Source organism: Parasteatoda tepidariorum, chromosome 7, assembly GCF_043381705.1.
Source record: "Parasteatoda tepidariorum isolate YZ-2023 chromosome 7, CAS_Ptep_4.0, whole genome shotgun sequence".
Lineage (NCBI taxonomy): Eukaryota > Metazoa > Arthropoda > Arachnida > Araneae > Theridiidae > Parasteatoda > Parasteatoda tepidariorum.
This window is the reverse complement of record NC_092210.1, coordinates 37,584,069-37,607,754: the sequence shown is the minus strand read 5'-3', so window position 1 is coordinate 37,607,754 and position 23,686 is coordinate 37,584,069. Positions and strand designations below refer to the sequence as shown.

Sequence of the window (23,686 nt, the reverse complement as noted above, 5' to 3'; positions counted from 1 at the left end):
GTAATATTTTTACATCGTTAAATGAATGATCATTGCCTAGACAAAATTTATCAACTCTCGCGAAAATATACCAAAGTTTAAAATAATGCTCGCGTTTGGGCATTTAGTATTTTTGTATGTCTATTACCACCTTATATTGGATAGTTATCATAAGATATGCTATATTCATGATGTGTCATAAGAGTAATTTTTTAATTATCGTTATAGCGATTAAAATTTTTTTTTCACGATTCTAATAGTTCCGATATAAACTTGGTATTTTGGCTACATCACGAAACTAATTGTTAAAATACCGTTATCGCAATGCTTAAAAACAATCAATATTTCACGATATTTCTATATTCCAGTTTTATTTGTGATAAATACGATGGCGGCAAAGCTCGGTTTCATGGAGAAAGTAACCATTCTTCAATACGCAATAAATATTAATGAATAAACTAAAACTTTTCCTATAACTAAAACATCCATAAAAAATAATAAAATAAGTACATTACCACAGAAGTTTGCCTCTTGTGCAATCTGGTCCTTTCATTCGAACAATTGCTATAAATTAATGGATTTGGTGCAAGAGTAAGGTAAATCCAGATTCGAAAATTGTTTGTTGGAGCAAAGAAAAATTAAAGAAGAGAATTAGCTGCAGTTTTTCCTTACTATTGACCACGTGAGATTGAACTGTTGTTTTTTACATTTTTCTTCGGCTCATACACTAATTGTAACAGCTATATTGTTTAAGAAATAGTAACAAAAATTGTTTGAAAAAATGTATGTTGTTTAAAAAAATATTTTAAAATATTGTTTAAAAATTACGTTAATTTGACTTTGCTCTTTCACCAAGCTCCTCTATGTATTTTTTATTGCACATTTAAATAGTTCTAGTGTTTTTAGTAATAGTTTCAGGTGTGTAGATAAAATGTATACATATTTCTTGTTCTTAATTAAAATGTGTAAGCAGTTTATAATTTTAGACTCTTTAAATTGCATCCCTGCAATTTATAAAAAATATTACTAATAAACACTTTTAATAAGCACCTATTTTCTTTAAATGAAATGTTCCTTAATACTGTTCCATTATCTTTTCTATAAATGTAATAACTCTCTGAAAAATTTGTTTAACGTTCAGCCAGGAAATTCATATCTCGAACAATAATATGGGGAAAATGTAAAGTATCTTTATTAAAGTGATAAACTGAACTGCAGTCAAACCCCGTTATAATGAACCTTCGAAGGACCGAAATTTCGGTTCGCTATAACCGGGAGTTCACTATATCCGTACTGCAAACAATTTTAACTAATTTTGCCGAACTGCTCCCTTTTATTACACATTATTTAAATAAATTACCAATAAAAAAATAATGAAAATGAATAAACAATATGTAGTAAAAAAATGTGTTAACTTTTATTTCTTATTACTCTTCGTCTTGCGTACGAAAAATTTAGGAATGACACCTTTATTTAGGGATAGGAACCTGAGATAGAAAAAGCAAACAAGAAAAAATGCTTATGGCTACATTCCACTTAATATATGGAAGACAAAATAAAGTTCATAATAACCAATTTGCTCTCCTCTTTTGGTTCACTATAGCCACAAGAAATAATATATATGTGTACAGCAAGGCACGGGAGCGAACATTTCGTTCACTATATCTGGGATTTCACTATAAATCAGGTTCACTATAGCGAGATTTGACGGTATATATCAGTCCACAAGGAACCTTACTATCACATAACCAATCTTAAGTATGATAAAATCGCTCAACATAGCAGAATGTTAATATAGCAGAAAATTTTATATAATACGATATCATGGTACAATACGTTCCAAACTTTTTAACAAGGAATAACTTATAAGCCTTTAATGAAAAATTCAATCTTTTTTTTTTAGATTAGCTGACTTCTGTCATGAGTTGTCCAATTCATGCCACGATTCATTAAATTGTGTCCTAGATCGAGTAGTTCGATTTGGCACCAACCACAAGCGAAGTGCCTTTGTCAATTAGTGTATTTCTAGAAAACCCTTTTTAGTTCGAAGTTGTTAGACATTTTAGATGAGAATCATTTTGATTGGTGACGTACCTCACTCGTTGATATAACTATCATCACTATGATATTTCATATGAAAATAGTAAAATTATTCGTAATTTTTGGAAATATTCACGTACAGTTTGTGAAGAAAAATAGCTTTTCTTTTTTTTCAACTTCCGAAATTTAAGTATATTCTCAAGAAAACAAAGATGCAGTTTGTAAAGGATAGTGAAAAATATTTTAATGCATAGTTAAAAAAAAAAAGAATGTTATTTCAGAAAACTGGAGGAATAAAGTTGAAAAAAAGCAAAATTTATAAACATGCTCTAATATATTATAATTCCAGTATAATATAATCCTGATGTAGGCAAGAAGGTCATAGATATTTAGGCGCCACTGTTTCGAGACCAGCCACATGGTAATGACCACGTGATCGGTATTGTGCAAATTCCAACTTTACTTCTGAACCAGATGGTGTAACCATCTGATGGATGGTCTGTTAAATAATATGAACAAGCAACAAGATTAAAACAAGACCTTTAAAGATTAAATCTCGAGTAGATTTCTCACAACTTTTGGAAAAATAGTCGGACTTCTATTTAACAAACTTCCATTTTGCGATTTTTTTCGAGGGACCAAGAACAGTTTGAAACTTTCTTCGCACAATAACTTCCTAATAGCGAAGTGAATTTTCTATTAAACGAACTTTATTTTGAGGTCCACCTTCCCTCAGAGATTTTCAAAACTTTTTAACGCATTTTATGGTGGAAATGACGTTGAGTTGATTTTAGAAGCCATTTAACTTTTAAAGAAAGCAGTAAAATCCCTTTCCCTTTTTGTCTGCATTTCAAACGAAAAACTCAGACACAATTAACGGATTTTATCAGTAACCATAAAACTTAAGAACGTATGTGGTAATGTATATTTAAAATTACTTTTATAATAAATGCAGCATTAATTTTTTACATAAATTTAGCTTCTTTTATTTGAAAATGTATGTAGCATGATAGTGTAACACTGGATAATGTTTTGCTCCTTGCTTTCCATACGCATCTCTTTCATGGTTAAGATTTATAAAATAAATAGTAGATACTAGTTTACAAGAAAAATGTGTATATATTGCTATTTTAATTACGTCAAGCGTTTATGAAATTTATAACCTGTTTCGTGTTGTTTAAGTGCTTCAAAAGGTGATTTTCCATATAATGAACTTATTATCAAGATTTAGCGACTTTGTTAAATAAAGGTCTGAGACTGTATTCTTGACATTTTCATGAAAATGCTTTCGTCCTTTACACTCGACAATCGTAGTCCACTTTTACGAAACAAGAAAAAAAGGTTGTATTGGGCAGAAAAAAACATATATTTATGCATTGTATCAGGATGTTATTAAGATGTTTAGATGAATAAATTTGCAAAAAGAACAATTTATCAACATGCCTTGATATAGTAAAGTACTATTACTAAAACAAACAGTTATCAACCGAAAATTGGATGTTAATACTTCTTTAGTTTTGAGAAAAGCAACATGATGGGGGCAATGTTTGGACCACTTTAACTTCCAGATAAGCTGGCACCCTTCTATCTGGAAATGGGTCCTTATCCTCCTGATTCCTAAACTCTTACTAATGATAAGATTAGTAATAGTAAGATTTATTATCTAAGATTAATAATCTAAGATATAAGATTAATAATCTTACTCACTTTATAAATCTTACTTAGAAATCTTCTAAATCTACTCTTAATCTTGTCAATCTTTACTAAAAAATATATTTCTCTTAAAAAAGTTCATAAATGCATTAATTTCTTTTTAAAAAGTAATAATTAAATGTTTTTTACGTTTTTTTTTTTACATATTTTAAGATATATAGATTGATTAGATAGTATAATAAAATTATATTATCTGTACTGTGAGGTAGCATAATTGAAACAAAATCCACCGGACTCAATAATAAAATATTTATACGAAATAACACTGTAAGATTATTTGTCTCAAATTTCCTACCTTCCCTATTATTTTTCCTTGTAATTAAAACTTTTGACTAACAAGGTTAAAACCAAGTATTTATTATTCAAAAGTTGTCTAATATATTGAACTCTGGATCTCTGGAGAATATTGGAGTCGAAACAAGTTTTTGCGAATCAATATCCTAAGTTGATAAATTTTCGCTTGCATAAATTCTTGAGGAGAGAAATTTAGCCCTCGAGAAATCGTATTTGGACAAAATCTCAACAAATTCAAACATTGAACACTAAATTACTAATTACTTGTATTTTATACTAGTGATTTCGAATTGTCGGTAAGTGATTCTCAAGTAAGTGAAAAAAGAAAACAAAATAATAAGACAGTACTGTGATTCTCAAATGAGTGAAAATAAATATAAAAATATAAAAGAGTGAGAAAAACTATAAAAGAATTAGTCGCTATTGTAGTATATTTTACAGTATATTTTAATCTAATTAATAACTACCTTTACAATGGAAAATATATTTTACAGTATATTTTTGTAGTATATTTTTATCCCATATTTTACAGGAATTCATTTAGATGTAAAAATAATAAATATTATAATTAAAATAAACAAATGTAATATGCGTTGAAAAATTATCACAAAAATCAATTTATTTCTTTTTTGTATAATTTTTCTGATTTCTCGCCCCCTAAAATCCTAATTAGTTCAATCAAAAAATATTTCTTTAAACAACAAAAAATGTCACTAAAAAAACTTTTTTCAATAAGTTATGATAACCGTTAAAGAAAGGATGCTTGATTTATTTAATTAGTTCTGTGATTGAAATCAACTACATTTGGGCTAACAGGTCCTTAGTTTCAGTTATTTTATTTGATTTACAGATGGCAGCACCATGAATAAGTTTAAAATTATTATTCAAAAGTGCGAAGCTCTATAGTTCTAAGTATTTGAGTCTTACTTAATTTTTACGCTTTATAGTGTCAATTCAATCAAACGAAGGTAAATTTTAGGTAAATTTTAATAACTTTATATCTAAACATTTTATCTTTTTTAATTTGTTGTTTCCGAAACCTACAAGATTATCTTTAAAATGTTGATATAACCCCTTGATTAAATAATCCCTTTGATCTACCAAATTTAAGGGGGTAGATGGTAGGCATTTATTGCAGTGGGGGGAGAAGAAAATACAGGGGAATAGCATTTTTATAAGGATATTTTACTACATTTTTAAAAGGACAAATTTTTATATACATCTTTTTATAAAATGTTTGATACAAGTGAAGTTCGAAATGGAAAAAATTAATATACTTTTATTTTTTCAGTTACAAACTGCCAACGGTTTTTCTACTATTTTAGTACTTTAAACTACTTGTAAAATTCCCATAACAGGACAATACGTATTGTCCGCCTATGTGAATTTTATAAGCAGTTTAAAGTACTAAAATGAAACTATTTTTATCAGATATTTTTAGCTGGTTAAGCTACTTTAGAGTTTTAACAAAATCATTTTTGTCCCATGGAAAGTGTCTAAATAGGGGAAAATTATATACCGAAACATTTATGAACAGAATAAATGCAGGGAATTCAATTCTTTTCCTTTTGAACTCCTGACTCCCCTATTCAAAATATAAATAAATAAAATACTCATCACCGATTTGCTTAGAACTGTATATTTAAAATGAAATTTTTCGTAGATGTATTAATGACTATTTTTTTTATTGCTTTCTGTTATTTATTATATAATTAAATATATATATAATATTAAATTTTCTCTTTTTTGCAAAATCTCGAAACAACAGGTCGTGAGCACGCCCTGCTTTACCTCTTACTACATTGACTACATTTTAGCATTTAAATGTGGGGAATTCGCTATTTGTTATAGTTTATTTTTTTATGGGGATGGGAGATGGAGGGGGTGCCTGGTATTGACCTTATTTTTACTGAACTAGCTGCTCTGTAAATTTTTAGAGTCTTGATGATAGATCCAAATCGAGGAAAACGAAAAGTTAGCCTTATTATGTCCTCATTTTATCAGGTTTATTATCATTATCGTTATTAATATTGTTATTATTTTTACAATAATTTTTTTTATCAGTTCTTGAAGATTATCATGAGATGAAGATGTAAAACATACGAACAATAGAAGTCCATAGAGATGAATGGAAGGAAATTATATACATTTTTTATTCATATTTTTTTTAAATGTGAAAAATTGCTGCAAAATGCTAATATGAAATAATAATTCTACATTTTTGTTTCAAAATTATGAAATATTAAGTGAAAGGCCCAACAGTTATAAGTGAACCAGATATTTATAGTTTGCTTTAAAAGCAGAATTTATTGAAATAATAGAGGAAAAAAAGTAAATGAAAATAAGAAGACATTAATTACACAAATTATGATTTATGATATTATTTGAGTATGAACTATAAAAAAATCGTTTGATTTATTACAAGTTTTGGATACCTATTGTCTTGAACATTTTCTATGTGAATCGATTTCAACTATTCATAATGTTCTCATTCTGTCTCTGTTCGGCTGAGAGGCAGATAATGTAATACCGTGCAATTAAACATATCAACTTGCTTTTTTTTCTTTTTAATAATTTGTTTTTTTTTTCATATTTAATTAATGGGCTTAGATTTTTATTCCATTTGCATATGAAACCCCAATAATGCTTCTCTATCATTTTTATTTATTGTAGTATTCAATACCCAATTTTTTTATAGTATCAACATAGATTTTACAATACAGATTTAGCTCCCAACTTTGTTCAGAAAGCATTTCGCATGTACTTAAACAGAACTGAAATGTACAGAAAACGTATACCAAACTCTGAAGACTTCTCAACCCTAAGCAATCAACGCATACCTAATACAACAATATTACACGTAAGCCAAAATGAAACCGATGCATTAATTAAAAAAATCATCAAAAATCATGTCAAGATCCAACGGTAATCCAAGACATAAAATCTATGAATGTTATTCAAGTGTCTCAAGATCAAAGTTCGAGGCATACAAATACTTATAGGCATACAATACAGACTGTTTTTGTCAGAGTCCCTTCATCAGTCAGCCGAGAGCCAATAACTGACATTCAAACGCAAATGTAAACTGGAAATACAATATTAAAAGAAAAAAATTGGAAAACATAGATATTTTTATGTTTCCCCACAAAAATTATTTTGAAAAAATAGATGTGCCAATAATGAGCTTGGTTTTAATCTCTAAGCCAGTGTAAAATTTTCTTCTCAAACAATTAGCTGCTTATCAATTGAGTCGCTCAGAAGCCAATGCGGTTAAGTCCAAAACACAACAATGGAGAAAATTAATGTTTTTTGATACATTAGTTTTTAAAATTCCTGGTTTATTAATTTAATTAGAAAAGTGTATAAACTCTTTTTTCGAGGTGTAAACTCTGCAAAAAAACAAGATGTGTACAGGATGTGTAAATAAAAACGTAAGTATTTATTGAAATAATGACAGCATCTTAAAAATTTTAGGACTTATACCTTTTGGCAGCTGAAAAAGATAAGAAATTTATGTCTTCTAGTATAAACGAACTTCGATTTTTCTCAATCATCACTAGATACAGTGACTAATAGAAAATAAACTGTTGGATTATTTCAAAAATTGTTTTTTACTTCAAAACTAAAGTGGCACTTTTCTTTGTTTTAGGAAAGGAAAAAAAAATAAAAAATAAATAAAAAATGCCACATTTTAAAAAAATACTACGAAAAATACCATACCCATTTTTTTGGTGAAAAAATACTACCGTAGTATTAAAAATACTACGTCTGGCAACCCTGGTTACTATGAATTTCTTGTTTTTCAGTGTTACCAACAAATATCGAAAGAAGAAGAATAATTTAATTTTTATTTCAAAAGTTATGTAAAAAAATATTGATAAAAGGTGGACTTATTCACAATGGCTTCTGAAATTATTATATAATATATTCAGAAGCTATTAAAAAAAGGGCTGTCTAACCTAGAAAAAAGTAACCAACGAGTAAATCCTTTAATAACTAAGAAGATTATTATTTATTTCATCAAAATTTCCAAAAATCAGAAAATATCAAAAAATGGACTTAACCGCATTGGCTTCTGATCGGCTCAATTGTTAAAAAAAATAAAATGTTTTAGTGCAGTATTTATGACTTTTCAGTTGAATATTCACAAAAGGTAACGCACGAAACGCACCAATTTCAACAAATTAAAAAGGTTTTACTGTAAGAAAATATTTTAAAAATTAACTGAACGCACTTCTGATTTTTTATCGCTCTATAAAAGAAAATATCTTAATTTTCATTTACACTTCGTATAATCTTAATGATTTATACTTCACATAATTAAATAATTATATTCAAAGTCTTAAGTCTGTAACATTATAAAACGTAACCCACGTAACGAAATTTCAGATTTTTTTTCAACATAAAATTAATTTTTGCTGTTCAATCTTGTTTTTGAAAATTTAAAATGCTTACCAAATTTACGAATAATTAAGAGAACCCTAAAAAATATCCACAACAAGTTTATTATAAAAAGTATGAATGCAAAAAATAGTAAAGAAAAGTAAAAAATGTTGTGTAAAAGGACCGCACGTAACAAAAGAATCATCCTATTATTTTTAAATAAAGGAATGCTTTTATTAGATTGTGAATAATAATCAAAATTCAAAGTGCAATAACAGCAAAGAATAATACTGAGAAACGATAACTAAATATAATTGATGAATACTATTAAAAAGGAATAATTAAATAATTTTAGAACTAATATCTTTATAACATTTATTAATTTTATGTGATGAAATTATTCTGACAAAAAATACTTTCCATGTTTATTTGTTTACTTTTCACTATATAATAAGCAATAAAGGACCAAATTCAACTTAAAATATTTTTAATTATTTACAAAATAGAATAGAAAAGAAATTGCACAACATTAAAATTTATCAAACAAGCTGTTACTAGAAAAATATTCATTGGCGTAACACTATCGGTGGGATGACAAATAATTAATCTATGCATGTTTCTTAAAAAGATATTATACACTGATGAGAATATTCAATAGTTTATAAATTGGTATTCCAGTTATAAAATATTAATCTATGAATGCTAAATTATGACACATGAGTTTACATATGTTCCACTAAAGTTAAGAGACTGGAACCTCCATGCATGCTAGCTACGTAATGTCTTGCAGCAGCTCTTTGTACTTCTTTTTTTCTTCTATCTTCTCTGGCTTGATAAAGTCCAATCGAGCCAATCCCCATAAAAAATAATAGTCCACCGAGCAATAAAAGCACTATACCGGATATCCACAATGCTTCTGGTTCATAGGGCGATGAACCAAGAACAACAAGGATAATTCCAACAGTAAACACTAAGCCACCAAGAGTGCATGAAAATACACCTAAATTAAAGTATCTTTTAGGAGTTTTGGGACGATCATAGTATATACCATAATTAGTCATTTTTAAAAATTTTATTGGCGAAAACAAGTAATTGAAGATCTTAGAGTATAAGTTCAGATGATTCTGTTATTCTGAGTTGTCGTGGAAACATGTCAACAATGAGAGATAGTCGATGTACACGCTAAGATAATCTTTTTGGCTGGATGGCTAAGCAATATTCTTATCAAATGGAGATGGAATCTAAAAAATAGATATTAAAAAGGAAATTAGTACTAAATTAATGAAATATATGTGGAAAAATAAATCTACTAAAATTACCATACTGTATGGTAACAATAATGGCATTTCTGGTGAAAAAAAACCCATAATTCTGGTTAACAAAACCAAAATATACGGTATTTTAACTACTCATTAGATAATTTTTCGTTTATATGGTAAAGTTTTACCGGAAATTCTGGTCTTTAAAATTATAGTTCTTATTACCACACATTTAGTAAGAAAAATACTTAACTGAAAAGTAAATTTAACCGAATAAATGGTTTTTATGCCATGCTTTGAGTATAAATTACCAAATTTTATCACATTTTACAATTTTTATCATGTGTTATAAAACCTTATTTTATTGTTAATTTTACCAAAATTATTACCAGAGAACCGAGCCTTTTGGTGTTCCCTTAGAGCCAGAAACACAGAAAATTTTATCATATTCGGATAGCTTTGACCAAATTTTTTTCACATAGTAAAATAATTGTAAAATAATTACAATTTAAAGAAATTAAAATTATCTCAGATGTAGAAGCTTAGTTATAAAAAAATAAGCTTGAATCGTGACTATAGCTGTTACCTATATAGCTTCCCAGGACCATCAAAAATATTCTTCGAATCATTGCCCGTCGCTATTGGGTTAACCATGGAAGGTTCAATTTCCAATGATATGCAAATGCGGGTTAATTTTGCTCAAAAAATTCCTAACTAAAGGGATTTGGATGTTATCAAATAATTTATTGGAATGATCTCTTTTATATATCGGAAAAAATCTCGAGAAGTAAAAATTTACGAAAAAATGAAAAAAGAATGCATAGATATTTTCCCCGAGTAATTATAATAAACGACGGTTAATTAGATTCAGAATTAGGCTGTGACAAAGTATTTCTTTTTTTTTTAGTTATAAACATAATAAAGCGATGAATAAAACTTTCTAAGTCTTGTGTAAGAACAAGTGTAATTGATAGACTAAGATTACAATTAGAATGCGGAAGGCTATCAAAACTATCCTAATTCACAAGCGATAGCGAGTTAAGAAAATTTTTAAGTGTGTGTTCTCTAGCCGTAAGGAGAAATATAACATTATTTTAATAAATTCTTGAAGAATAAGAATCTTATTAAACACTTGACTGAATTTTTCGATTTTTTTTTTTAAAAATCATTCAATGGAACGTCTTATTTTACCGATTCTTAGCATTCTAGATATTACTATAATTATTTTTATCTTATCTCTTATCTTTCTGTTATACGTTTTACATCTTCTTCCGCAGATATTGTAATTGAAAACTGTAATTATCATTCATTTTTCATTTCGAAAGAAAGAGGTAATTACAGATTGTTAACAGATTTTCTACATAGGAGTAATTTATTTAAAAAAAAACATTTTTTACGTCAGATTATTTTTGGATAGCAGAAGTTTATTATTACGCTCTCCGGTTATAATATTCTTAAGAAATGTCAAAGTGCACAAAAAGTTAAATTAGCATTAGCAGGTCAACATTTCCGAAAGCTCCCTTGATCTCACTATTAGGCGTATATTTTACAGTGCTATACGCTGTATTTTGAGTATCAAATATTCTTATTCATGGAAAAAAAAGGTTTATTTAATCATTTAAAGTACGTTTTTGTACCATATTTTGCAACTTAAAATATCATCAGCACAAATTAATTAGCTTCTTTAGGGTCAAGCCCTCGAATCATTCAGACTGTGTCCTTGTATGTGAAAATCAGATAATTAGATCAAAAGTTATTCACGTTGCGCATTTATCTATTTTGCGCACTGTACGTCACTCAAAAATGCATAGTATTTCTCTCATTTACTTTAATAATAATTAATTTAATAATAATTAATTTAATAATAATTAATTTAATAATAATTAATTTACTAATAATTTAAAGATATTCAAATATTAAAAATTACAAAGAAAATTTATACTGAAAGAATTGAAAAATTAGATTCTAAATTTTAAATTAAGTGTAATACTGAACATAATTCAATTTAAAACTAGAAAGATTGAGCAATACTGTATACCTAGAAGGTCTGAAGGAACCTGATCGGCTCCTTCAGACTTTGTGTGTAGATCAATTAGACATCCAAAATCCTAAAATATAATAATTTATATAATAATTAATTTAATAATAAACATATTAGAGGATCGGTCATCAAATTTCTACGGTATTTTATTCAACTTGAATTACGAAAATATTTAATTGTACCGAGCACTGACTTTTCAATTATGCTTATACATTAGATTTTTAGATAGTAATTGCGTTTCCTTTTCTCTATAAATAATAATATTTGAAGATATGTTTAAATACTCCTATTTTTTTTAATGAAACTGGGATACTTTATACCTGCTAAAGAGTACTTTATACCCAAACATACCTAAGGTTATGAGTTACCTATTAAAATACCTTTCGTTATTCAAGTTACAAGGTAATTTTTTTTTCCTCCAAGCCCTGAGCATGTACCTAGGTTATGAAAACCCTTAACCATATAGCCCAGGACTTGACCGCTGGTCCAAGGTACTATATATACGTTCCCATTAGTCTAACACAGGGGTGTCAAACACGCAGCCCGCGGGGCGCATGCGGCCCAAGATGAACATTTTTGTGGCCCAGTCAACATATCCGAAGCAAAGTAAAAATAAAATAGAAATGTGAATTAGAAACGAAACCAGCATATAAAATTATAATATACTTTATTTATAAACTATACGGATCATTTTAAATCGTACGCGTGAAAATGTAAAATTCTAACTGGCTGAAATGGAGTCCGTTTCACACTAAGCTATCAATTAGATAGTGCATAATCAGGTTTATCCTACTATAGCGAGGTACGTTGATTATCTTGCTCCAAGGTTCTCGAACAATTCTGTGATTTGAAAGAAGAAATATGTAAGTTTTTACAAACTAAAAATCAAGATACAAGCTTGTTCTCCGATCAAATATGGTTGCAAGATTTATCTTTTAAGGATGATATAACCAAACACTTATCCGATTTAAATTTATTGCCATAAGGCAAGCATCAGATCACTAGGAGCATGTTTGACATAATTAAAGCATTCAAATGTAAACTATTTCTTTGGGAAAGGCAACTGAAAAATGAAGACTTAACGCACTTCCCAACGTGCAACAAGAACATATCTAGTTTAGATGATACTGCATCGTATCAAAAATACGCAGAATTTTTTTTTAAATCTTAGAACAGAATTTGAAACAAGGTTTAAAGATTTTAATTCTTTGGGAGACAAATTTTGTTTGTTTTCTTCGATTTTCTCAATAAATATAGACTCAGTACCCAGTTACATGCAAATGGAAATGATTGAGATTCATTGCGACTCAAATTTGAAAACAAAAGTCATTGAAATGGGTGTGCCTGAATTTTACGAATATTTGCTGGCGAGGTTTGAAAATACTTGAAAATTCGCATATAAAATTATTTCCATATTTGGAAGTACTTATCAGTGAGAGCAATTATTTTCTGATATGAATGGAACTAAATCTCCTGTCCGAAACCGTATTAATTACGCTCACGTTGGGTCAATTTTGAAAGTAGTCTCGACCAATAAAATTTCTCCCGAAGTAAAAAAAGATAGTAGCAGAGAAGAGATGTCAAGTATCAGGACGTAAACAATAGTTTAACTTTATATATGTTTATTAGAATTCAAAATAAAAATATTTGTTTTCTATGAACATTGATTTTTTTTATTTGCGGCCCACCTAAAGTTAAGCATTGTTTATTTAGCCCAAGTTAGCTTTTGAGTTTGACACCCCTGGTTTAACACATGAATGATTAAATGTGTATTTAAATTGGATCTCTAAATAACAAGTCAGATATACTCAATATTTTCATTATATTTTTCGAATAACAAAGCAATAAAAAAAGAAGGAAGCCAAAATGGCCCTGGCTGTTTTTTTAGTGTTATATGCAACGGAGACATTTTATTGACATGCATTTCATTAATAAAATGTTAGGACTGCAATATTATGTGTCATAACTTTTTTTGAAATAATAAAAATAAATTTTTTCATTCCATGTCAAATATATTTGCAAATATTTAGTTGGTGTGAAATTCAGCTCGACCTTCGAGTTATAATTTTTACAAACTTAAGTCTTACACAATCAATAAACATTTGTGGGATGTATGTGAGAGGCATCAAAACCTGGCAAGATCATCCTACATACAAAAAGTTCCAAAACTGCGCATTAATTTATATGACGCCTTAAAGTCATGTGATCAATGTAGCAGCTATTGCAGTGTAGAACGTTAAGTAAAAAAAAAAGCATTTTAACTACCCGAATCATTAATTATTAACACGCATTTGATGTTTGAATAAAAGATTAACTTCTTAAGGAAAGTACAAAAAATGCAACAAATGATTTATAAAAAATGAATATTTAATTCGATAATAATTATAAACTTCCTTACTACTAGAAAACAAATGACTGTAAAGAGCAAGAATTAATTATTTAAGACGCTATATTTCAATTAACTGAATAAAAAATGTGGTCACAGCTACCAAAATATGGTAAAATTTAGTTTTTCTGGTTCTACGGGAACACTAAAAAGTTTGATAATTTTTATATGGTAATGATTTTGGTAAATTAAACAATAAAATATAATTTTATACTATGTCGTTTAAAATGAAAACACTTTATCATGATATCTTAATAAATGACATAAAAGTCATTTATTCTGTTAAATTAACTTTTCAATTTTGTATTTTCTTACTAAATGTGTGGTAATAAGAATTATAATTTTGAATGCCAGAATTTTCGGAAAAATCGTCTACAATTAGAACGAAAAAATTACCAAATGAATGGTTTGAATGTTGTATTATTTAGTTTTATTAACTAAAATTACGTTTCTTTTGTTGTTTTTTTCCCTTCTTTTTGACCAGAAATGTCATTACAATGCAGTTCGTTAATTTTGAAAGAATTTTTTTTCTTCGCGCACCTTTTACATAAATTTTAAAAACAAATATAAGAAATACTGAAATATATACTGCCTAGAAAAAAAAGAAAACTATTTATCTTGTAAAAACTAAAATTCATAGCAAAATTTGCTGTGAAAAACTAAGAGAAAGAAATATTCATTTCTTAATTTGAATTTTAATTCCTAATAACTACAAAAAAAACTTTTATTTTTCAGATATGGAATTTTTTTGATATAAGAAGTTAAAGAATTAATAAAACAAAGAGATTTTATTTTGTAATTTTTGTATTCTTATTTACAAAAAATTGAATAAAGTTCTGCATTATGGTTACAAACCATCTGAGTGATTTTTACTCTAATTAATGCATTCTACGCTTTCTCAGAATTCCTCAAAAAATATCATTTTTTCATGAAATATATTTGGTGGCAAAAATGCAAAGTATTTTGGATAATTATAACATATAAAAAATATGATTCAATGATAAATTGCAATTTTAATCAAACATGAAAAATGCCATTGTATCTTCCTCATTTTTCGAATTAAACCTGAATAGAGTTAATTAATTTTTCCGGTATATATTTTTTTATTAAAATTATATTACATTTTCTGACTTAATCCTCAAAAACTACTTTAAATAATTTTTTATTTCGCTTTAAATAAAAGTTTTAATGATATATACAAAAACGTTTAAAATGAAATATGTTAGAAATATGTTGAAAAAGTAGATGCTTTAATTTACGTAAATAAGGCGGAAAAATCATAAAAATTATCATGAAAATCATTTTTAACATTATTTACTTTTAGTTCATTTTTTTAATAGAAATTGTTTTTTGCTTCTAAATATCAAATGCTATTTAAAGAATACAATAAAATTCTTCGCTACTTGCCCTCAAAATTATATTTATAGACAAAATGTTTATCGTATATCCTCCTTGATCTTTGAGGTTAAAGACGCTTTCGTACTTTGTGAAAGCATTTCCCTATTTTAAGACATGTTTGACCACTTATTTAGATAATGTTCTTCAGTCATAAAAAGAAACATTAAGATATTTCTCTACATCCGGTTTTCTTAAGGTAATTGCTGAAAAGTGTTCTCTTTTCCTGTTTTCAATTTATCATTCTTCAAATTTGTATTTTAATGTCTAAACACGGGAAATATTGCCTCAATCAATCAAACTAACTCTGTCAAATAATCTCATACAAATTTATTAACTCATTAATATTAATTAAAACCGTTGTAACATATAACTCGGACAGAATTAAAAATATATAAACATTAAGAAGCAGTTTTAGAAAATTATACAAAGTTCATAACTGGTCCAGAAATAATTTGAATGAATATACATTGTATTTAACTAAGCTTTAAATCGTCTTATTCTATCACTATTCCTGAATAATCAGACCACTGATGCAAACATATTAGTTTAATCAGTATTCATCTAACTATGTCTGATATTCATATTCTGACAAAATATTCAATAATCAGACTACTGATACAAACAAATAAGTTTAATCAGTATGCATCTGACAGTGTCTGATATTCAGATTCTGGCAAAATATTCAATAATCAGACCATTGATACAAACAAATTAGTTTAATCAGTATTCATCTAACTATGTCTGATATTCAGATTCTGGCAAAATATTCAATAATCAGACTACTGATACAAACAAATAAGTTTAATCAGTATGCATCTAGCAGTGTCTGATATTCAGATCCTGACAAAATATTCAATAATCAGATTTTCACGCAATGAGTTTTTCGAAAAATAATTTTAATGATAAAAAAACACGGGAAAAAATACAATTTCTGGGCAAAAAGAATATTGAAAAATGTGTAAAATATTGAGAGACGGAGAAAATGACGAAAATTTAGTACTAATAAAAAAAAGATTTTCAATTTATACGTTGCATTTCTTCTGGTTTTAATTCGGAAATAAGTTTTTCCAAACAATTGACATCAGTTATATTTTTTCGAAGAAAATTGTTTCTTCATTAATCAGAAAAATGATACAAATGTAAATGTGTGATCAGTATTCGTCAAAGCATGTTAAGTTTTCAAACATTTTGTTCTTCACAAAACAATTTGTTGAAAAATAAATTTATTTCTTAGAAGGAATCCGAATCATCGACACGATTTACTTGAACGAAAATATATGCAAATTCTAAATGAAAGGGAAAAAAAATAAATTGAAAAAAAATTGAAAATATGTTATACATCGAAAGACGTCAATGGGAAGTTCATGTTTGAAAAATAAATACATTTTTAAGATCTTACGTTTCATTTAAATCAGGCTCCAACTTCATCAAGCTCCTGAGAATATTCCAAATTTCTTTACATTTAATACTTCATATTCATAATCTTAATTACCTGATAATATTCATCAAGACAATCACTGCTCTTGATTAATCAGACCAATGATACAAATGTAAAGGTGTAATCATTAAGTGGTCACGAAATACATTTTCTCTAGGCTGATCGCATGGATAAGTTAAAAGGAAAGTTGGAACTCAAACCAAATTGTGTGTGAAATGTTTGTTAGGCATTTAGTAGAATTTAGTAGCTCAACCAGCAAGTCAAAAATATAGAGAAAACATGGAAAATAATAAAGATTAATGAAAATAAAAAATAAAAGAGCATTAAAACCAATATTTTTAAAAAAATATTTCAAAAATAAGAATATCATATTATAAAGCCCGAAAAGAAAAAAAAACATATAATCTTTTCATCAGCTCACACTATTATATCCGCAAAAAGGTGCGCGCTCTAATATTGTGTCATTGTAGCCGAAACAAAATATATATAATAATGTGAGGAGCACTCCAAAAAAATGAAACAAAATAGAACACATTCAGAAAGAAATATATGACGGAAAAAACAGAAAATAAAATATAAAGAAAAAACAGAATAAAACATAAAACGAAATTTATGAAGTGAGTAGCGAATTCAAATGAATTTACATGTGCAGTAATCAGTCGAGAATGGTTAAAAATACTTTCGTAATATGATTGCTAGACTGTAAAATATGAAAACAGAAGTGAAAATGGAGTTAAAAGCGTATGCATAGGATTTTTGTATTATGGCGCGTTCTTACTGCAGTGCTGAAGTGCGCTTAATTTTTTTTGTTACTAGTCATTGGTCCATATACGGCTGCGCACAAGGTAATAATAATACTGGATAATTTAAAGAAGTTTATAATTAATAAGTTTGATATTTATTTATACAATTTTAATGATTTTAGGAAATTAACATTTATTTAAATAAAAAGAGAGTGAGCGAAACATTCTTTGCCCATTTTTCAGATATTTTTAGTTATGGATTTACGCAAATTGGATTTGCATATGGTAGGAATCTAAATTAATAAAGTTTTTACTAATTTTATTTATAATTACGTGCAATTAACTCAATTATTTTATATAGAATTTAATTACTTTAGTTGTGTATCCATTGTTTTTTTGTTTCTGTTTCTTCAAATTTTAAAAGAGTTTGCCTATTGGTTTTTTGGATATGTAAACATTACTACATATTCTTTCAATTCTATTCATTTGATTTAAAATGGTATTTAAATACATGTTTTTAGGAACATTTGAATTCCAAGTAATTAGTTTATTTATATTAAATTAAAAATCATTTCTTTTATTGTATAATTCGACAAAGCAGATATTTTCTTCTTTTTTAGAACCCAAGTCCAAAAAATTTTAAATTAATAACATCGTCATGATTTCGAAGAAAGACTAATTACTCAGAGTAAATATTATTCAATAAAATTGTATAATCTTTAAAATTAAAGATAATTAAATCATCAATAAATTTAGAAACAAGTTTAATACTAAGAGTATAATATTTTTCTTCACAATAATGTAAAAATAAGTTAGTTAAGAGAGATGAAAAATTAGATCCCTGCAGCATTCCACCAATTTGAACAAAAATATGTTTTCCATTGTAAAGATAGTTATTAATTAGATTAAAATTAATTTGAATTTCCTAATAATCAAAAAAGCAATTAAGGATATTTTTAAATTTATAGTAATAACTCAAAAGAACATTTTTAGTTAAGAAAAGGGAATTCTAGTAAAAAGATGCTGGAAATCAAAAGTCGCAATAGACTTAATTTTATCCTGATTATTAAGTAAGTTGAAAAAATGTGAAGTTAAAATCAGTTAGTCAGAAAAAAGTTGGGAAAAACGATTACTGAACGTGGGAATAGCTAAACCGTATGTTAATTGTTAATCATTAAACCGTAACAACTGAAGAATATTAACTTCGGAAGCTAAAAATCGTGAATTAAAAACACACTTTTAAGCTTCGTAATTTAATAATCAAAAAAATTTCAAAATCTAAAATATTAAATAATAAAGGCAACATGAAATTGCAACTTCCTCATTAAAGCCTTAAATATAACTAAGCGCAACCTTTAAGGGTTTAAGAAACAAATTTATCAAAAGAAAAAAAAAATTAATTAAGATATGAATCAAAAAAAGGAAATAACTGACGTAGTGACCAGGTCATTCACAGCTTAACTTGAGCAAGAAGACTTATAAAAGCTGAGCACGCATGGTTAGGCTTTTAAACAATAAACAACAGACCCTCAAATAGAAGAGTTCATTCAATAACGGTTGTACATAAATCAGGGTGTGGGCCAACAACTGGCCATTCAAGGAGGTCACAAAATTTCAATCATAATATGTTGTTCTTGGTCAAGTAATATAGTGCCGAGGTCACATTTGAATATTAAGATTGTGATTCAAGAAATAATAACTGAGTGTAGAGCTTTTGAATTAGCATTAATTTATTTTGAATTTACAGCCATATTGCGTAATGGGATTTATCAACCTATTTCGAACCTATTTTTAATCTTCATTATAACACTTTAATTGTTGAATATTTCTAAAATATTTATTATTTCGTTTTTAGCTCTGTACTGCTTAAGGTCCGAAAGAAACAATGAAGCTTATTACATATTTAACTTAAAATGAGAAAAATTTAATTTAATCTTACTTAATACGAAGCATAATTATGTTCTGCTCCATGCTAGGGTAGGGAACCGAAGTTGAATTAAATGTCTTTCTCTGCAGCTAAAGTATTCTAAAACGCCCTAATAAATTTATTTACTTATTAACAAATTAGTTTAAATAAATAAATTTATCTTGTTATACTAATTTATTTATTGATACTACTATTGTTTAAAATTTCAAAAGTATTTATCATTTCGTTTTTAGTCTCGTACTTACTTACCGATAAAAAAAGCAAAGGAAATACTTATATACTTAACTTAAAATGAGAAAAATATAATTTAATTTTAATACAAAGCTTAATCATGTTCTCTTCCATTCTATGGCTGGGAAAAAGAATTTTAATTAAAAGCCTGGTGCAACAATAGTCTTTTAAAACATTTTAATAAATATATTCATTTATGTATTAAAAAACTAATTTAAATAAATTAATTTATCTTGTTTTATTATAATTGTTCAGAATTTATAATATATTTATCATTGTGTGTTTAGTTTCGCTCGGCTTAAGAGCCAAATAAAAAAATGGTATTCCTTATATATTTTACCTAAAATTGGAAATTGTAATTTAATTTTACTTATTATTAAGCTTAATTATGTTATAGCCTTCTTCTTACATTTAATTTTAAATACAATAATATAGTTTTAAAGAAAAACAGTTAAAATAAAATTCATATAGAATGTTATCTTTTTAAAACAATTTTTCCTGAAATATGTAAATTATAAAAAAAATTATAATTAATTATTTCAATATTAATTACTTATAATTTATTATCTTCCTTAGCATATTTCCAAAAATATTTTCTGAATATTCGAGAAACAAGATTTATTTCAAATTATTTCAATTATTTCACTTATTATTTCAAATCCTCATTTCGAATACAAAGCACGACAATTGTATTTTATTACTCCATTATTTCAAAAATTATGGTTCATCATGACATTACTTATATCTTAATATGTGAGTGGACTGAGCACAAAGGAATTTCTTTTGCAAATTTTAAAGTGCATTAACAAGTTATTTGTCTTTTGATCAAAATATTGCTAAGAAATCATGGGACAATGACAATCAGTTAATTAAAACATAAATTTTTTTCTAAGAAGTCGAATAAATTAATTTAAACATGTATTTTACATATAATATTTAAAAAAAAAATCGTTGAAATTATTAAGACTGTTTCACTCGTAACTTCTGAAAATAACTTAAACTTTTTTATTAAATGAATAACTTTAAGTAAATTTTAATGTACACTTTTGTTTTTAGGCACACATAATGTTCATTAATTATTTTTTTCAGAGATATGATATCGATAGTTCGTGTGCATACGTTTCCAGAAATAAACTAATTTTGACATGTACTTTACGCACAGAGCTTAAAAGTATAATTATTAAAGTTTCAAAAACTATTTTACTTGTATTTTTAAATTATTTTAAAATTATTTAGTAAATGAATAATTTTAATTATGCAACATTATGACGCTAAAATACTTGATGGGAGAAAATCGATTTAGCTAGCTTATAGCGTGATCATCTATCATGAAATTTTAAATTTCGGTACGTAAAAATTTATAAATATCAAACTATTTGCAAAAAAAAAAAAAAAAGAAAAAAAAAATTAAGCTAAGTAAGTTTTGCAAATAATCTAAGATGTAAAAAAGTTTTTAAGAAATACTAAATTCAGTAGAAATCACGACAAACTTTAAATCTAGCGAGCATAAGTATTCCAGAAATTCTGAAAGTTGTACAAAAATTATTCATCTTATTTTGTTCGTAAGAAACTTTAGTAACAAATTATTAAAATATCAAACATTTTTATAAAGTGTTAAACAAAACGTTTAGACAGAAATCTTTAAATTCATTAGCAATCACACTTTAAGTCTACTTTTCTTAAAAACTACTCCATAAGACCGAAAATAAATAAATAAAAGATGTTCTAAAATCATTTTATCTAACTGTAAGAGCTTTGTAAAAAGCAATTTTAATAAAATATTTCTAAAGTCTAGACTAGCATGATGCTAGTCTTTTCAAGTGAAATTGATGTAGGCCTTATCGCCTTTCGATTAGTTGATTTTTTTCAATTATTCAACGAAATTTTATTTCTTCAACTGATATCAAGTTTTAATATATTTGTAACATGAAACTTCAGTATATTTGTGTTTTTTGCTATTGTCGCAATGTCATACTTTGCTCAGATAAGACTTTTATAATGTTTTACAAAAAGTAAATAATGAGCAATCCAAACATCAAGCGTTAAATCTGACGTCATACCCAAAATAAAAATGACACACTACTCCAAAATTCGTAAACAAAAGAAAGTAATCTACCGGTAATAAGTATGTCATACTTAGCGTTGTAATTCAATAGGTAACTTATATATGTTCAATAGCATTAGTTAATTCTAAAAATCATTAAAACAGAGTTTATAATGATTGCAAATCTACTTACTTTACTGATTGTTTATCCACATGGTTACCATGAAATGATAATTAAAGAACTAAACACATTAGATTGTTGACAAAGCCAAATGAAGAACCAACTGCGTGGAAATCCCTTTGCAATTCTTTCAGATGAAAAGTCTCATTTCAAAAGGAAGTGACGAAAAATCAAAAGTAGCGAAACCAGTTTTTGTTTCTTATTGTTTTTCATGGTACAATTCGTGGTGTTCGTGTCCTCGACGCGATTTTTCTTTAGAAATAGACATAGTTTAATTAAATTAAAGATGTAATTGAAGGTTTACTTCTGGAATGCTTATTTGGGAAGTCCTCAAGGAAAAGCTTTGGTCTTTACCTTCTTCCATTACAAAATCGCATGCCGTCTGATTCTAAAAGGGCAACTTTGAAAACTGTTATTATATTTTAATTGCGATCGATAACATTTTGAAGCGGTTCAAAATTGTTTTAAGATGCTTCAGCACTTCTTCCTAAATAATTTTAATACAATTTTAAAAAATTTAAACAAATTTTCCATGTACGAAAGAGTAAGAAATAAAATTTCGAATGCAACGTACACAATTCGAGTTGACATAGTCTCAATTAACTTTCTCGTTAATATGTTCATCTTATATAAAATTAGTCTAAATGTGTTGTAAGTTTTTCGTATAAAGTTTCTACTGAAAACAAATGAAAAGTCAGGTATTTATTTCATGTTATTATTACTAATTAAGAATATCCGACTTTTCATCTGATTTCTTTAAAAGTTTCATTGAAAAGTCTCGCAACAGATAAAATTTATATTCAAATTTGTAAGATAAAAGTTATATAAAATAAAACATAACGAACTAAAAAAAAAAAAAGACTATCAACCAGATTCTTATAAGTTGTACATGAAATTTTATTTCTCTATTTTTCGCGCAACAGCACAGAAAAGTTTATTTTTTAATTTTTATAAAATTTCTCTTAAGTATCGTAAATTCTTCAAACAAATTTGAGCTTTTTTCCAATATTTTTTTCATGTAAATTTGGTACTGATAGTAAATCTCGAGTTAAGGTCAAATATATTTGTACAGCGTTTAACTGGAGGGGAAAAAATTACAAATTCTCCACTCTTTCACATACAGACTTTACAGCTTTGGTCAACATTATAAAATTACAGACAAAGCAGAAGGGAATAGATAAACAAAATTAATAAAGCTAAAATATTATAATTTTTTATTCATTCCCCTTTCCGATGGCTTAAAGTTATTCTATTAAGTAAAACACATTTTTAGAAGTTCATTGCATGAAAATAAAGAGCAAGTTTAATCAAAATCATCTAGCATGATGCAGTTACACTAGAACAGCTCATGGTATAACCTGCTTGCTCCACCTTGCGAAGTTGGTATTTGCTTTGTAGTTTTTATTTCTCTTTGCTAGAAAAAAAAATGAATAGAACTATTATAAATTCCCGGCTTAAATTTCAGATACATTCTAAGAAAAAAATAAGGTTAACTTCAAAACCACATCAGTTTTTCGCACGAGCATCAAACATTTTTCAAAATGTTTCATTCTTAAATTCCTTACATAGAAAAAATAAGATCATTTGAATATGATCTTTTTACGATCTCATATTGAAAGTAAAATTTGA

At 27.0% G+C, this 23,686-nt stretch overlaps 1 long non-coding RNA gene across 1 annotated transcript; it reads right to left on the bottom strand.

Moving 5' to 3' along the window:
* Nucleotides 1-8,879: 8,879 nt before the first annotated feature.
* LOC139426008 (uncharacterized) lies at nt 8,880-22,198 on the bottom strand. Its single transcript, XR_011637251.1, has 2 exons — nt 22,070-22,198; nt 8,880-9,650 (listed from the first exon to the last, which is right to left on the bottom strand). It is a non-coding gene; the product is annotated as an uncharacterized lncRNA (long non-coding RNA).
* Between the last annotated feature and the right edge of the window lie 1,488 nt (nt 22,199-23,686).